This window comes from Mustela putorius, unplaced genomic scaffold, assembly GCF_011764305.1.
Source record: "Mustela putorius furo isolate JIRA1106 unplaced genomic scaffold, ASM1176430v1.1 tig00000788_pilon_pilon_pilon, whole genome shotgun sequence".
NCBI classification, from domain to species: domain Eukaryota; kingdom Metazoa; phylum Chordata; class Mammalia; order Carnivora; family Mustelidae; genus Mustela; species Mustela putorius.
The window spans coordinates 10593972-10606498 of NW_025421481.1; the positions used below are offsets into that span (position 1 = coordinate 10593972).

The 12527-nt window shown below is 36.6% G+C and overlaps 1 protein-coding gene across 4 annotated transcripts in view; it reads left to right on the top strand.

Moving 5' to 3' along the window:
* CEP83 (centrosomal protein 83) overlaps positions 1 to 12527 on the top strand; it is a 134505-nt gene that overhangs the window by 37400 nt on the left and 84578 nt on the right. Inside the window, exon 1 of one of the 4 annotated variants that reach the window (XM_004748540.3) lies at positions 12479 to 12499. The exons of the other annotated variants lie outside the window; for them this stretch is intronic. The gene's annotated coding sequence lies outside the window, so the exon portion shown is untranslated. Of the gene's footprint in view, positions 1 to 12478; positions 12500 to 12527 lie in introns of those variants that run through there. 4 annotated transcript variants of the gene reach the window in all.

A 12527-nucleotide genomic window follows, 5' to 3' on the forward strand; every position in this document is an offset into this window, starting at 1 on the left:
GATAGAAATATTTCTCCTCTGGTATTTCTTCTCACATCCATTTACATGATAAATGCTTTTCCATCCCTTCATTTTAAATCTCTGGTATCTTTAAGTCTGAAATGAGTCTCTTGTAGGCAGCAGATAGATGAGTCTTATTTTTTTAATCCATTTCATCACCCTGTGTCTTTTGATTGGAGCATTTAGTCTATTTACATATAAAGTAATTATTGATAGGTATGTACTTATTGCCATTTTGTTATTCGTTTTATGGTTGTTTCTGTATTTGTGGGACAGGGTGAGCTCTGGGTCCTCATACTTTGCCATTTTCCCCAGATGTCTTGTTTGTCTTCTGACAACTGGCAACACAGTTTTTGGCAAAATTTTGGCAAAAATGTGGAGCAAACAACTCTCATATTTTTGGTTGGAACAGAAAATAGTATAACCACAATGGAAAAAAATTTGTCAGTTTCTTATAAGCATATACTCCATGATGCAACAATTATTTACACTTATATTTTTACCCCCTCTCCAACTGAAGACATGTCCACAAAAAGTTTTGTACAAGAATGTTCCTAGTAGATTTATTTGTAATTAATATTCATAATAACCAGAAATAATCCAAATGCCCATCAGTAAGAAAATGGGTAAAAATATGATACTTAAACAGTAGAATACTCTTGGATTCTTTGTGAGCTCATGGAATTATATATTTAAACTTGTGTATTTTATTAAATGTAAATTTTACGTTGAAACAAAAAGACTAAACCTAGGAGAACTGGTGGATTAATGGTCTGTTTTCTGGAACCATGTGATGTCTGAAGTTGTGATAGCTTCAGAACCATAAGGAGAGTTAAACTTAAGGATGTGCTGGCAGAAGTATGGTGTCAACCTTGAACATAAAATATCCAGTCATTTCACTAGCAAAAAGAGTTTATTCAGGAATAGTAGAACAAATACCCCCAAATGCAATTCGGGATATAGAAACTATATCCCAAGTTCATAAGCAAGCCCAGAGAACAAAGGAGAGGAGTGTTATTTTATACAGGAAAGGAAGGATTTGGGAGAGGTTGTTAGGAAAGAAAGTCCATTAGAGAGGAGTGAGAGTTTGGGGTTGTGGTAGCTTTTCAGTGGCTGAGTTGTAATTCTCATTGGTTGTTGTGTTGCTGGAAGGAGAAGATCTTGTTTCCTCCTGCTGAAGTAGTAAAGTAAGCTTCTTCCCATTGGGAAGAACAGTAATATATAAATATATAATATATATTATAAACAACAGTGAGTGGTGGTGTGTGAGATCTCTCCCTTCCAGGCCTCCTATTTCTCTCTTAAAGGAGGTTTTCTGTACTCATTTTCAATGAAAAAGACCAGGAATCTTGATGATACTGAGCCCAATTTTTGAATAAAAATTTAAAACTTTGAATTTTAGAATTCCGGATTCTGAATGCTTTAAAAAACAAACAAACCTGAATTATAAAAAGCAGAAAAGTGCACAGAAACTGTCCTTTTGAATGATTTACAAAGTAAACCCCCATGTAACCATGAGTATTAAGAAGTAGAACACTGCCAGCCTTTCTCAGGTTATACTATCCTGACTCTTATGTTAATAATTTTCTCTCTTTATAGTTTTATAACCTAAACAAACCTAAGCATGCATCCACTAAATACTAGAGTTTTGCCTGTTTTTAATTTTTTCTGCACTTTATGTTTAGAATAATTTTATATGCTTTTGTGCCTGGCTTCTTTCATTTGCACAGTCTGTGTTTGATGTTCACCTGTGTAGAATATATATGTAGGTCCTTTTGATTGCCGTATAGTGCTAGTTTCATTGTGCCACAATTTTTGTCATCATCTGTTTTAATGGACATTTGGTTTTTTTCTAGGTTTCATTTGGGAATACTACTGTTATTAACAGTAATATTACAACAGAAATCTCTTGGTGTACTTGTACTAGCATTTCAGTTGAGTATATTTCAAGTAGAGGAATTGTTGAGTCATAGTATATACAGATCTTTAACTTAAGTAGATAATGCTCATTTTTTTCTAGCGTGGACATGCCAGTTTACAGCACAGCTTGTTGCTTCCCATCTTCTTCAAATGTGTTATTGTTAGTCTTTTTGGCTTTCTCATTATTATTTTAATGAATATGTAATATGTATACATGAATATGCAAACAGTTTGATAAAAATAATTGGGCAAAAGGTTCAAATACACATTTCACAAAAGAGGATATCCAAGTGGCCTGTCAACTTTTTCTTCTCCTCCTTCTCCTTCTTCTCCTCCTTCTCCTTCCTTTTTTTAAAAGATTTTATTTATTTATTTGACAGAGATCACAAGTAGGCAGAGAGGCAGGCAGAGTGAGAGGGGAGAAGCAGGCTCGCCACTGAGCAGAGAGCCCGATGTGGGGCTTGATCCCAGGACCCTGGGATGCCTGAGCTGAAAGCAGACGCTTTAATCCACTGAGCCACCCAGGCGCCCAGCTCAGTCTTATTTTACAGGGAATTGCCTTTTAGCTTTCTTTGTTTTTTTTCCCTGCCCTGAGTTATTGAAAATACTCTCTAGCTTTGTTATTTTGCTTTTTCATGTTTAAAGCTTCAGTCCAACGACAGTTAATTTTAGTGTTGCAAAGTTGGGCCCAGGTTTCTTTCTTTCTTTTCTTTTTTTTTTACATAAAGTGATCTGGTTGTCCCAGTACCTTTTATTGCAGACGTCTGTTTCTTCGCTGATGAGCAAAACTGCCTGTGGTTTTAAATATCTTACATCGGTGGATGTGTTTCTGGGCTGTATTCTGATCTGTTGATTTCTTTGTCTATAATTAATTCAATGCCATAACAGCTTAATTACTGTAGATTTAAAATGTCTTGATATCCAGTAGGTTAAGTCCTCCCATCTGGTTTTTTTAAAATTGTTTCTGCTGTTCTTTAAAAATATTTCTGGCTTTTGCATTTCCATGTAAATTTCTGAATCAATGTGCTTAATTTCACATGCACACACACACATCCCTGCACACACATGTGCACACATACACCTACTTGCTAGGATATATTGATTGGTGTTACATCTATAGATCAGTTTGGGGGAGAATTTATATCTTTAAAATATTATTTTCCAGTGTATGGTACATATCTGTTTACCTAGGTATTTTTTAGTTTTTCCAATTGTATCTGTATAATGGTTTGCACATCTTTTGCCTAGGCATTTGTTGTGTTTTGATGCTGTTAAGAATGTCTTTAAAATATTTTGTTGCTGATACATAGGTACAATTAATTTTTTATATATTCCTCTACCTAGTAATCATATTAACTTACAATGATTTCTCTACAAGTTCTTTGGATTTTCTACATACACTGTTAGAACATCTATTTATAAGGAAAGTTTCATATTTCCTTTTCCAATTATTTTTACCTTTTATACTTTTGTTCCACATTTTTTGGTACAGTGTCAAATGAAATTGGTGATAATGGACATCCTTGTTGTGATCATGTTTTGAAAGGAAGGCACTGAAGATTTTAGAATCAAGAGTGTTTCTTTTTTTTTGTTGTTGTTGTTCTTTTTGTTGTTGTTGTTGTTGTTCTTTTTTTTTTTTTTTTTGATTAAAGATTTTTTTTTTTTAATTGAGAGAGAAAGCAAGAGATTGGGCGGGGTGAGGGGTGGTGGGTAGGGAAGGAGAGTCCTAAGCAGATGCTGCATGGAGCCCGACGCAGGGCTCAATCTAATGACCCTGACATCACGACCTGAGCTGAAACCAAGAGTCTGACACTTAGCCAACTGCACCCCTCAAGTGCCCCAACTATATTCTTTTTGTATACATCTTTCACGAAATTGGTGCCTTTCAGTTCCCAGTTTGCTGTTTCTTCTTCTTTTTCTTAAATCTTGTGGTAAAATTCATATAACAAAATATAATGTTTTAAAGTGTGCAGTTGGGTGGCATTTTGTGTGTTCATAGTGTTGTATGTCTACCACCTCTGTCTAGTTCCAAAACATTTTATCACCTCCAAAGATAACTCTTGTCCATTAAGCAGTCACTCTTTCTGTCTCCCTGCAGCCCTTTATAGCTACCAGTATACTTTCTATCTCTGTGGACTTGGGATATGTTGGATATTACCTATAAATGGAACCATACTCTGATGACACAAATGGTAAATGTTTTATTCTAGTCCAAGTTTATGAACATCTATTATTTACTTTTTATGTTTCTTTTCTGTTGTTCAGGTTCGGTAATCTCTATTCTGTCTTCCAGTTCATTAATTCTTTTCTGTTTCTGCTATTGAGCTCATAGTTAGATTTTTATTTTGGTCATTATATTTTTACAGTTCTATAGTTCCTACTTGGTTCTTTTTTATATCTTTTATTCTTTGCTGACACTTGTATTTCTTTGCTGTGTTTCTCTCTCTCTCTCTCTTTTGTTTATTTCAAGCTTATTTGCAATTGGTCATTGAAAAATTCTTTTTAAAGATTTTATTTATTTGACAGAGAGAGAGAGATCACAAGCAGGCAGAGAGGCAGGCAGAGAGAGGGGGGAAAAGCAGGCTCTCGAGCCACCCAGGCGCCGCACTCATTGAAATATTTTTTAACATGACTTGTTTAAAAGCTTTGTCAGCTAACTTTAATACATCTGTTGGCTCACTGTTGATATCTTTAAGTTCTTTTACATTCAATTTGAGATCTTCCTTGTCGGTCTGTCTTTCTTTGTTTCTTAATTTCTAATATTTATTTGAGAAAGGGGAGAGAGGGAGAGAGAGAGAGACAGAGGAGAGAAGGATGTGTATGGGAGTTGGGAGGAAGGGCAGAGGGAGAGAATCTTCAAGCAGACTCCCTGCTGAGTGTAGAGTCTTACTGTTCCATTGCGTGACCAATGAGGTCGTGAGTCGTGATCTCAGCCAAAACCAAGAGGTGAACAGTTAACTGACTGAGCCACTCATACGCCCCAAGATCTTCCCTATTCTTGGTTTGGATAGTGATTTTCTATTGAAACCTGGACATTTGGGAGTATAATGTTATGAGACTGTGTTTCCTGTTCTGGCTTTTCCTGACATTTCTGGCACAGGAAAGAGGGGAAATGCTACCTCATTATTGCCAGATGGGGGCAGAAGTCTAGGTTCCCCAGTTGGCTTCTGTTGACACCTGAGTTGTGGGAGATCATCATCATTGCTGGGTGGCATGGAGTTTTGGCTCCTCATGTGGTCTCCACTGTCATTCCCTAGAAAGAATAGCCTTGTTACTGTTGAGTGACAGTGCCAGACTTGTCTCTCTACTGATGGTTATGATGGTACTTCAGCACGGTGAGGTAGGTGTTTTTCCTTTCTCTTGGTAGGGGTGGAAGTTCGGGTGTCCAAGTAGTCTCCCCTGATATTGCAGAAGCGTGGCGCTGCATTTCTGCTCAGCAGGGATGAGAGTCCCAGCTTTCTAGTTGGCCTTCTTGTATATCATCCAACCAGGATATTAGGGTACCTCATTCAGTCTGGCCTTTGCTGGCATGGTTGGTGGTGGAGTCATAGTGTTTTCTGTAGTATTTTCCTGGAGTAGATCGTTATTGTCTAAAACATTTTTGTCTTGCTACTTGCTTGTTACTTTGACTAGAGAGCAGACTTTTGTTAAGGCATTTTTCCCCCCAGTCAGAACCCATTGCTAGCTTCTTCAGCTCCAGGTTGGAGATCTTGTATTAAAAGATTACCCTGGGAACCCACCGTCTGTCAATTCTTATATTCTGAGGCTATTAGCTGGTTTGCCTCTGGTCTCCCATTTTTCAGAGGAGAGGTGTTATATATGTCCTGTACGTGCGCGCGCACACACACACACACCCCATTCAGGACTTTTATTTGTATTAGTGGTATTAATATGGAAATGTACCTCTGCTTCATCATCCCAGAAGTAGAAGTCTTATTCCAAAAGTTTTAAGTTGTATTATCAGTTATCATTTACTTCTGGATATTTTCTGATTTCTATTGTGACCTTCTCTTTAATTCATGTTATTTAGAAATGTCTTCTTTGTAAGCATATGTAGCTTTTTCTGTTACTTTTTTTGTTTTGAGTTTTAGTTTAATTGCACTTTGGTCAGAAAAATAGTTGTGTAATTTTGGTTTTTAAAAATGTTTTAGATTGGGACGCCTGTGTGGCTCAGTTGGTTAAGCAGCTGCCTTCGGCTCAGGTCATGATCCCAGCGTCCTGGGATCGAGTCCCACATTGGGCTCCTTGCTCAGCAGGGAGCCTGCTTCTCCCTCTGCCTCTGCCTGCCATTCTGTCTGCCTGTGCTCGCTCTCTCCCCCCCTCTCTCTCTGATAAATAAATAAAATCTTTAAAAAAAAATGTTTTAGATTTTTTGAAATACCCAGTGTGTGGTCAGTATTTATAAATATTAAGTGTATGTTTATAAGGAATGTGTATTTTCTAGTTACTGGAAATTGTTTTCTAGATATATCTTTATATTTACAAATTTTACAAATGCCTTTTTTTATCTTTACAAATGCGTTTTTTCATCTCTAGAACTGTTTCTATTTGGGTTTTTTTTTGTTGTTTTTTTTTGGTCTTAAAATCTACTTTATTTAATATTAGTGTAGTTCTGTTATCTGTCTTTAGATTAGTGTTTAATTATGTTTTTGCTTTTTTTCTTTCAACCTTTATGCCCTTCCCTTTTAAAAATCTGTTATAAAAAGTTATATAGTTGGTTATATTTTTCTCTTAAATTTCTGATTATTTGAAGCATTACTGTATATAATTTAATGTAATTATCCATGTATCTAAGTCTATTGCTTTACTCTTCCTATTTCCCTACTTATTTATGTTCTATTTTATCTCCCTGCTTCCCTTCTTTTAAATCGAATTCTCAATGGAGGGATGATTCTCAAAGGAGGGCCGGAAGTGATTTTTGCCCCCCTAGGGTACAAATGTGGAGAACTTTTGTTTTTCCTTTTGGTGGGTGTGGTTCTACTGGCATCTAAGGGGTAGAGACTAGAAATGTTACTAAATATGCTACAATGTATAAGATAGGCACCCCCACCCTGTCCAAAGAATTATCTGGTCTAAATGGTCAGTAGTGCAAAGGTTGAGAAACCCTTTTTTCGAGTGTTTTGAGTAATGCGAATTTTCCCTCTCTGTCTGCATTCTTCCATGGTTATCCTATAGGAAGGTTCAGCATATTTTATGTTAAGTATTTTAGATTCTTCAGGTCATGTAGAGTTTCTGTTATGTGTTCTTTCCATTTTTAGAGCTGTTTTAGGTTTACATAAAAATTGAGCAGGAAGTACAGGGTTCCTATATACCTCCTGCCTCCACACGGGTACAGCCTCCCTCACTATTGCATCCCACAGCACAGTGGTAAATTTGTTACAGATGATGAGCCTACACTGACATGTCATTATCACTCATAGTCCATAATGTACATTAAGGTTCACTCTTGGTATTGTGCATTCTGTGGGTTTTTTTTTTTTAAAGATTTTATTTATTTACCTGACAGAGAGAGATCACAAGTAGGCAGAGAGAGAGAGAGGAGGAAGCAGGCTCCCCACTGAGCAGAGAGCCCGATGCGGGACTCGATCCCAGGACCCTGAGATCATGACCTGAGCCGAAGGCAGCGGCTTAACCCACTTAGCCACCCAGGCGCCCCCATTCTGTGGGTTTTAACAAATGTGTGTTGTTATGTATTCTGTGATTATAGTATCATACAGAATAATTTCACTGCTCTAAAAATCCTCTGTGCTCTGCCTGTTCATCTCTTCTTCTTTCCTAACCCTTGGCAACCACTAATTTTTTAAATGTCTTTATAGTTTTAATGTTTCCAGAATGTCATAAAGTTGGAATCCTATAATATGTATCCCTTTTGAATGGCTTTTTTTCATTTAGTAATATGCACTTAAGGTTCCTTCATGTCTTTTCCTGGCTTGATGGCTCACTTCTTTTTAGGGCTGAATAATACTTCACTGTTAGGATAAATCACAGTTATCCATTCATCTGCTGAAGTACATCTTATTGCTTCCAGGGTTTGGCAATTATGAATAAAGATGCTATAGCCATTCATGTGCAGTTTTTTTGTGCGGTAATTTGGGTAACTATGAAAGAGTGCTGTTGTTGGGCTGTATGGTAAAACCAATGAATTAGAGTTCCTATTGCTCCACATTTTCACCAGCATTTGGTGTTGTCCTAATAGTTTTGTAGTAGTATCCTAATAGTTTTGTAGTAGTATCTCATTGTTTCAATTTGCAATTCCCTAATAACATATGATGTTGCATATCTGATTTTCATATGCTTATCTGCAATTTATGTATCTTCTTTGGTGAGATGCCTGTTAAGGTCTTTGAGCCAGTTTTTAATTCCATTTTTTTTCTTACTCAATTTGACTTTGTATATTTTGGTTAACAGTCCTTTATCAAATACGTCTTTTTCAAATATTTTCCTCCCAGTGTATGACTTCTCTTCTCATTCTCTTGGCAGTGTCTTTCATAGAGTAGAAGTTTTAAATTTTAATGAAGTCTAATTTACCAATTATTATTTTTTTGTGGATCTTGCCTTTGGTGTTGTATCTAAAAAGTTACTGTCATATCAGAGATTTTTTTATCTTCTAGGAATTTGATAGTTTTGCATTTTACATAACCCATTTGAGCTAATTTTTGTGAAGGGTATAATGTCTGCCTAGATCCACTTTTTTTTTTTTTTTTTTGGCATGTGCTCCTGTGTCAAAGATCAGTTGACTATATTTGTTTTAGTCTATATATGGACTCTATTCTATTCCATTGATCTATTTGTCTGTTAAATTGCCAATAGCAAACGCTTTAAGGATTTGTTCATTTAGGGTTAGGTGGCTCAGTGAGTTAAGTCTCTGCCTTCGGCTCAGGTCATGATCCCAGGGTCCTGGGACTGAGCCCTTTGTTGGGCTCTCTGTTCAGTGGGGAGCCTGCTTCTCCCTCTCCCTCTGCATATCTTCCTGCTCGTGCTCTTGTTCACTCTCTCTCTCAAATAAATAAATATTTTAAAAAGAAAATTTTTAAAAAATTTATTTATTTGAGGGAGAGAGAGAAAGAGAGGAGAATATGCACACAGTTGGGGTAGGAGCAGGGGGAGAGGGAAGAATGTCAAGCAGACTCCCTGTTCCTGATGTGGGGCTTGGTCTCATGACGCTGAGGTCATGACCTGAGCCTATACCCGGAGTCAGATGTCAGTGCTTACCTGGTGGAGTCAGATGTCAGTGTTTACCTGGCAGAGCCACCCAGATCTCCCAATGTTATACCGTCTTAATTACTCTTGCTTTTATAGTTAAATGTCAAAGTCAGATAGTGTCAGTTTTCTGACTTTGTTCTTCTGCAGTACTGCATTGGGCTATTCTGTGTCTTTTGCCTCACCACATAAATTTTTGAATTAGTTTGTTGATAAGCATAAAGTAACGTTTGGGGATTGTATTGAAACTGTAGATCAAGTTTGTAAGAACTTACATTTTGACAGTATTGAGTCGTCCTATCCATGAACATAGAATAAATACCCTTTCATATATTTAGTTTTTTGATTTTTCCTTGTATCAGAGTTTAGTAATTTTCTTCATGTTAAAAAAGCACATATTAAATTTAGAGCTTTTTCTTTTTGGGGGGTTACTAATGTAAATGGTATCATAAATCTCAAATTCCATCTGTTCGTTGCTGATATATAGGAAAGTTATAGACTTTTTGTATATTAACTCTATATCATAAAGCCTTGCTGTAATTGCTTATCATTCCAGGAGAATTTTTTTGGGGGGAGGGGGTCTTCTACACATACTGTCATGTCATCTACAAAGAAAAATGGTTTTATTCCTTCTGTATTTACATGCCTTTTATTTTATTTTTTCTTACTTCATTAGCTAAGACTTCCCACTATGATGTTAAAAAGGAGTGGTGAGTGGAGACAGTCTTTTTTGTTCTTGATCTTAGAACATTTCTACTTTCTCACCACTAAATACAATGTTAGCTGTAGATTTTTTTATAGATGTTCCTTATCAAGTTGAGAAAGTTCCTCTCCATACCTAATTTGTTGAGTTGTGTTGAATTTTGTCAAATGCTTTTTCTGCATTTATTGATAAGATTGTGTGATTTTTTTTTGCTTTAGTCTTTTCATGTAATAGATTGCATTAATTGATTTTTCTAATGTTCAACCAGTCTTACTTGCTTGGAATAAATTCTACTTGGTCATGGTGTATAAATCTTTTTATACATTGTTGGATTCGATTTGCTAATATTTTGTTGAGGATTTTTGCATCCATAAGCTTTTAAGAGATATTATTCTTAGCTTGGGGCCATTCAAAACAAGGCTGCAGGCCAAATTTGGCTTATGAGTTATAGTTTGTCAGCCTCTTTCCTAGAGATTACAATATGCATTCTTGATTTATCAAAGTGTAATATTTGTTGATACTTTTAGCCTTTTCCCATATAGTACAAGGGCTCTATAACACTTGTAATTCTACCTTTACTGACTTATAAGCCATTTCTTTATTTATTTTAAGTCTATATATGTTAAAAATCCCCAAGATACTATTTTATGCAGTCAGTATTCAATTAGAATTATGCACATATTTCCAGTTTTCATTTATCTTTTGTATTGTCCACATCTAAGATAAATTTTCCTTGTGTATGAAGGAGTCCTTTATTGTTTCTTTTATTGTGCATCTTCTGGGATGAGTGTGTTTTGTTTATCTGAAAATGTCTTTATTTTACCAGTATTCTTGAAAGATTATTATTATTATTATTATTATTATTATTATTTTGCTGTATTTATAGAATGTTAGTTTGGCAGTTATTTTCTTTCAGCACTGTAAAGGTAATATTACATTTGTTCTGACTTTCACTGTTGAAGTCTGTTTGTGTGTGTGTGTGTGTGTTTAAGATTTTATTTATTTGAGAGAGTGAGACAAAAAGTAGAGAGCATGAGCAGGGGGAGAGGGAGAAACAGGCTCCCTCCTAAGTAGGGAGCCAATATGGGGCTCGATCCCAGGATCCTGGGATCATGACCTGAGTTGAAAGCAAATGCTTAACAGACTGAGCAACCCCAGGCGCCCTAAGTCAGTTCTTTTTGTTGCTTTTTTTTCAAGGCACTTTGGTTCTTTAACTGGCTGATCTTAAGATTTTCCCTTTTTCTTAATAAAATCTTAAGATGATGTTCTTAGATGTGGATTTCTTAATGGGATGCATGTGATTTCTTTTTATTTATGTGCTTGTGGGTTATAGAACATTTTTGGGGGAAGTTGGCAAGTTTTTGGGGGGAGGGCAGGTATTGTTTCTGTACTGTTCTCTCTCCTTTCCTTCTGGGATTCCAATGGCATATCTGTTAGAATGACATTTTAACTTTATTCTTTGTATTCCTTTCCTTTTTTGTATTTTTCTTATTTATCTATTTATTTTTATTTAAATTCAAGTTAGTTTACATTTAATATAGGATTGGCTTCACTAGAATTTAGTGATTCATCACTTGAAAGTAACACCCACTGCTCATCCCAACAAGTGTCCTCCTTAATGTCCATCACCCATTTAACCAGTCCCCCACCCACCTGCCCTCTAGCAACCCTCAGTTCTCTGTATTTGTCTCTTATGCATTGTCTGCCTCTCTGTTTTTTATTTTTTCCTTTCCTTCCCCTGTGTTCATCTGTTTTGTTTCTTAAATTCCGCATATGAGTGAAACCATATGATACTTGTCTTTCTCTGACTTATTTCATTTAGCTTAATACTCTAGTTCTCTCCATGTTATAACAAATGTCAAGATCTCAGGGTCCTGGGATCGAGTCCCGCATTGGGCTCTCTGCTCAGCGGGGAGCCTACTTCCTCCTCTCTCTCTCTCTGCCTGCCTCTATGCCTACTGATCTCTCTCTGTCAAATAAATAAAGTCTTAAAAAAAAAAAAAACCTTTAAAAAAAAAAACCTTTAAAAAAAATGTCAAGATTTCATTCTTTTTTTTTTTTAAAGATTTTATTTATTTATTTGACAGACAGAGATCACAAGCAGGTAGAGAGGCAGGCAGAGAGAGAGAGAGGAGGAAGCAGGCTCCCTGCTGAGCAGAGAGCCCGATGCGGGACTCGATCCCAGGACCCTGAGATCATGACCGGAGCCGAAGGCAGAGGCTTAACCCTCTGAGCCACCCAGGTGCCCCAAGATTTCATTCTTTTTGATGGGGGATTAATATTCTGTCACACACACACACTCCATGTCTTCTTTATCTGTTCATCAGTTGCTGGACATTTGGGCTCTTTCTGTAATTTGGCTATTGTTGATAGCACAGCTGTAAACAATGAGGTGCATGTGTCCCTTTGAATCAGCATTTTTGTATCCTTTGGATAAATACCTAGTAGTGCAATTGGTGGGTCATAGGTTAGTTCTATTTTTTTTTTTTAAAGATTTTATTTATTTATTTGACAGAGATCACAAGTAAGCAGAGAGGCAGGCAGAGAGAGAGAGGAGGAAGCAGGCTCCCTGCTGAGCAGAGTGCCCGATGCGGGGCTCCATCCCAGGACCCTGGGATCATGACCCGAGCTGAAGGCAGAGGCTTTAACCCACTGAGCCACTCCGGCTCCCCCAAGGTTAGTTCTATTTTTAACTTTTTGAGGA